Raw genomic sequence first — 5,930 nt, forward strand, 5'->3', positions numbered from 1 at the left:
TTTCTAGCCTGCAATCTTTTGGGGGTAAAACTGCCTGTCGCTTCCTGTTGCTTCAAGCAACTCTTGGAGGCGGAGCCAAAGCCTCCTGCGCTCAAATAATAATGAGAACTTATCAATGAGCTCTTCGTGAGCCCAGAATGGTTGTGATCTTGGAATCCTGTCTCCAATAGCCTATATAGTTTCTTATTTTCTGGTGTAAATACATGTTTTTATTATATTATTTTATATGCAACAAAAAACTTTTTTTTGCAATTTTGTATAACACAAATATAAATATTGACAGCTAATTAATTGGTTATACTCATATCATTCATATCATATGGATATCTCAGATAATGCATATTTTTACTCAGCATAGGCTACTATAAATGTGTTTCCTAGCAAATATGTCCTGTTTCTATCATTGTGGCAATAATGGAAACTGGAAGTCTGAAAAGACACTCGCATCAATGTTTAAATCACAGTCATTATCAAGGATCAAGTAATGAATACAAAAATAAAGAATCAATAAATAATCTGATGGATTCTTTGAATTTTAAGAAAAAAATACACACTTTCCCAATAGCACCAATGTTTATTTTATATTCATAGACAATGGACAACTAGTCTAGACTAGGCCTATAAATTAATGATGAAAACATCCATTTCCTAAAGAAGGGATTAAATATTGGGTGAAAGTGGGGGGACAGAAGAGCTTGCTCTCCCTTATATTTCAGTAAATCCATAAAAAAGTTAGACTTTTTGCTGGTTGAAGCAGGGCGTGCATCCCTCTGGATTGAGGCCACATGGATTTAACTGACTCATTTCTGATTTTTCAAGTTCACAAGCCTAAAACAGAACAAAGCCCTACCCACCTAAATCAAGGGATTATAGCTGTGCAAGCAGCATTACAAACCCAATATCTGTGACATGTAATAAAAAAGAAAACATTTAAAGAACGCACGGTGCATGCAAACAATTACATGAAAGATTGTGCACTAGTAAATAATGCTACTTCATTAACATGATGACTATTATTATCACTGATAGATACAACTTATTACATTATAACTTTAAATAACCTTATATTTGGATAACAAATTAAAGTAAGGTGTGAGTAAAAAAATAATACCATAAAGTACAGGGTAACAGGATCTGTACTTACAGGTTATGTACGGGGTACCACACCTGTACTTACAGGATAAGTATGGGGTACAAGAAGTGAATTTACCCTGTGAGTACAGGGTACCAAATCTGTACTTACAGGGTACTACACCTGTAAGTACAGGGTACTACACCTGTACTTACAGGGTAAGTATGGGGTACAGGAAGTGAATTTACCCTGTCAGGGTACCAAATCTGTACTTACTGGATAAGTACAGGGTACTACCACATTTGTACTGTAGTTACAATGTAGTTACTATGTAAGTACGGGGGAATAGACACTGCTTTAGAATACAGCCCGCGCCCCTGTAGTTACACTGTAGTTACTATGTAAGTACAGGGGAATTGACACTGCTTTAGAATATAGCCCGCACCCCTGTAGTTACACTGTAGTTACTATGTAAGTACAGGGGAATTGACACTGCTTTAGAATACAGCCCACGCCCCTGTAGTTGCACTGTAGTTACTATGTAAGTACAGGGGAATTGACACTGCTTTAGAATACAGCCCACGCCCCTGTAGTTGCACTGTAGTTACTATGTAAGTACAGGGGAATTGACACTGCTTTAGAATACAGCCCACGCCCCTGTAGTTACACTGTAGTTACTATGTAAGTACAGGGGAATTGACACTGCTTTAGAATACAGCCCGCGCCCCTGTAGTTACACTGTAGTTACTATGTAAGTACAGGGGAATTGACACTGCTTTAGAATACAGCCCGCACCCCTGTAGTTACACTGTAGTTACTATGTAAGTACAGGGGAATTGACTCTGCTTTAGAAAACAGCCCGCACCCCGGTAGTTACACTGTAATTACTATGTAAGAACAGGAGAATTGACTCTGCTTTAGAATACCTACCTCACTACCTAACTATGAGCAGTTCTAAAGCAGTGTCAACCCCCCGCACTTACATAGTAACTACAGTGTAACTACAGGGGTGCGGGCTGTATTAAAGCAGTGTCAATTCCCCCGTACTTACATAGTAACTACAGGGGCAGGGGCTGTATTCTAAAGCAGTGTAAAATCCCCCGTATGATACATAGTAACTCCAGTGTAAACTACAGTACACATGTGGTGCCTTGGTACCCTGTATACTTACAGGGTAAATTCACTTCTTGTGCGCCGTACTGACCCTGTAAGTACAGATTTAGTTAAGTACAGGTGTGGTACCCTGTACGTACACCGTAAGTGTAAATTCACATCTTGTACCCCATACTTTCCCTGTAAGTACAGGTGTGGTACCCCGTTCTTACCCTGTAAGTACAGATTTGGTACCCTGTACTTACAGGGTAAATTCACTTATTGTACCGCATACTTTCCCTGTAAGTACAGGTGTGGTACCCTAAGTACAGGTGCGGTACCCCGTACTTACCCTGTAAGTAGAGATTTGGTACCCTGTACTTACAGGGTAAATTCACATCTTGTACCCCGTACTTACCCTGTACAGTAAGTACAGGTGTGGTGATCTTGTTACCCTGTACTTACAGGGTAATTTGCGGGCTGTATTCTAAAGCCTTACCAAATAGGATTGTATTTACTTGAATTATTTTCCAGTGTGCAGGAATGCACCCAGGGGATTGTGGGTATCTGGTCATCAGTGCCACCTCACGTTAGCTATATGTGCATCACCCAGAAATGTTTACTGTGTGTCAGTCTAGCAGAAAACACATGGCCTGCATATTCCAACTCCATCTACAATGATGATGAGAGAGGGATCACAAATGGGAATCAACGAGTCTTCAGCAGCAGTGCACCAGCACCTCAAAAGTGACTGGGCCTCAGTAAAGGCTGATGTACACTCTCACGTGGTCTGCATGATGTGCATGTCAGAGACTCAGACAAGTGGTTTGGTTGTGGCTGTCTCTATAAGAAAGTCCAGTTGGGCAGTTGTAGGCTCCACATGTTCGGCACAACTAATGCATGCATTTGGGATTCGGTTTGTGAGATCCTCTTGCTTCTTGCTGCATGCTATAGAAGGAAAAAACTAGACCCTGTCAGTGTCGTTCCTTGGAGGCAGAAATAATGGGGATGTGCATGCTCAGTGACAGCGGTGTCCTCACTCTCTCGCTGGCTGGGCCACAAATCTGAAACAAGGCATTCAAAAGGCTGTGCTGCTGCCCGAGACTGCACTCGGCAGGAGGTAACTCTTTGAAAAAGTGTATTTGTGTGACTTCTGAAATAGGGATTTTTATTCAAACCATTTTTTTTATTGTCATCATAATAATAGATGTGTTTACATAAACTCCTCAAAAAAAGTTTGGAAACTTGTGTTTGGTTGATCATATCTCTGCTGTTACTGTATCCTCGGTAATTGTATCTTATCTCATTGGAAAGCCTGTTCGTTTCCCTTTACAATGATGTCTCATTTGTAAGCATCCTGCATTTGTGGGATGAGCAGCACAGCTGTTTAGGCGAGTAGTGCCAAAGTTAAAACTTTCAAATTGCCCTGCCAATGTCAAACAGTGTATCATCCTGTTAGTATTGACTGTTGTTTTGAGTTGTTTTGGGGGATTGATGATTCAACTCTCTAACAATGAACAAAACAAGACATATTTGGCAATTTGACACAGATCCGGGGCATGTTTGGAGCAGACACCAAATTACCACTTTGGTAGAGAGCAGCACGCAGCAGGATGCTCCAGGTGCTGCCAACCAGGTGTTGTACGTGCTAGAGTGACCAACACAACCATGTTGGCTGACCTGCGACGAAATCCTGGTTGAGGAATGCAATTCCATCCCACAGCAAAGCGTGAGCAGTGAAAAATTGCCGATGTCTTGTCCAAGGTACAAGTAGAGGTATTTTATATACATCTTAAAACATGACTTTAGGGGCTCTTTAAACAGAAAATCATCCCATAAAGCCTAACTATTTCTCAGACTGACTGTGACAAAATAAGAACATGATATAGCCTATGACAGTATTCAGTGCTTGGAAATGGCACATGAAGCTAACAATGTTGTCCAATAGGGACTGCTCAAAACAAGGTGTACCAAATTATTGAATACTTCAAATAGTCACAAAGCCTATATGATTGTGAAAGAAAACTGCAACACCAAGGGAGTACAAGTAGTACATGAAAGATATAAGGCAAAATAAATAAATATAACATTATTAGGCCTACTTCCAGGATGCTTTTACTATAGATGATTTTGTGAATGGGGGATAACAATCTTTTTAATTAATCCACAATGACCCAACCAGGGATGGGTATTTATTGTTCTGTTCATTGCAGGCAGGGAGAGAGGGAGAGAGAGAAGGGAGGGGGGGGGAGAGAGACAGACAGAGAGAGAGAGAGAGAGGGAGAGGGAGAGAGAGAGAGAGAGATAGTTTCTCAGAGTAGCTACTGATTTTTGATCAGCCGATTAATGTCAGCACCACGTGGCCTCCACGTCACATGACAGTCAGCACCTTGGACAGCAGCCTCTTCTCTGGCTGTCAGCCCGCTGCCCTGCTATGGACCAGTCTGCTCCACGGCTGCACGGAGGGAAGGCTGCTCCTGTTTTAATGTAAATCCTCTGGACTGGACCATGACAATGTTATAGACAAAACAAGTGTGTGTTTTCAGCTGGCGTGGCTCGGAGCCAACTGGAAATCACGTTTGGACGCCGTCGAGAGAGGAGGGAGGCATCGCGCCAGGCATCGCTACACAATGTGAAATGGCATTTTGATTGTTATTGATTGGTGAAGGCCTTGCCACGATTTGTTGACGCTATGTTGCTGTGCAGACAGCGCCGCTGTTTGTAAGGGGACTCGGAAGGGACAGTTGATGATGTTGCCGCTTCGTGTTTTCAGGGAACCATTATCTCCGTTGTCCTGATTTGTTGCGCAGGGATGCTTGGGGAAAAGAAGAAAATTGGCTCTGGAAGTTTCCGTGAAATGGATTTTTATGATTCTTTAGATGTTATTCTCGCTCTTTAACGAAATGCGAAACCGTTGGATTGTAAATGGGCTCTCGGACCTGCGTAGGGGAGGAAAGGTGTGGGACGACCAGCCAAAAAAACACAGCCAAGAAGAAGACACCAGGGGAGACGTGCTAACATGCCGCTGAGAGACAACAAAAGATACATGGCTGTCATCTCGCGTCATTTGATTTTCCCCTCCAGGTTGACGAGAAACTCACATATAAATCGGAATTTACATAGTTGAGGATTTAATATAATCCCCCCCCCCCCACACATACAGTAGCCTACACCCCCGCTTTCTGCCCGAGGAAGAATAGGCTGCAACATTTTGTTGCGAACGTTGGACAGTGCTATTTTAATAGGTCTACACCGGGGTTTGAGCCGTAGGCTGCTGAAAGAAGAAATACTGGACTGACTGACAATAGGCAGGAGGAGAGGATGCATTTGGAGCCTCTGACTCTTGACTGTTATGATTACAGTTCGGGGCTTTCAGCCTCCATTGAATCCCAGAAGAAAACGCCTCTACCCATGAAAATAAATGCTTCCCTATTGGCTGGATTGTGGTGCACATGCTATGAGAACAGGATATGCAAAGAAGAGCTGGGGGCTAATATGTTTTGACCGAGATTTCTACCCAGTGTTTTAAAAAGGATGTGAGCTATTACAGTCCACTTGATTCAAATTGTTCAGATGCAAATAAAAAATAATAACAACAACAACAATAATAACAATAACAACAACAGTAATAATAACAATAATAACACCTACAGCCTGATGATCGACCTAACTGTTGTTAATGGAGTCAAAGGGAAGCTGAAGGCTGTTTTGCTTCACAGAGCAGCGTAGGCTTACTGTAGGTCTGGTTCAACTAGTTCCAGTAAGA

This window comes from Poromitra crassiceps, assembly GCF_964638095.1.
Source record: "Poromitra crassiceps genome assembly, chromosome: 27".
Lineage (NCBI taxonomy): Eukaryota > Metazoa > Chordata > Actinopteri > Beryciformes > Melamphaidae > Poromitra > Poromitra crassiceps.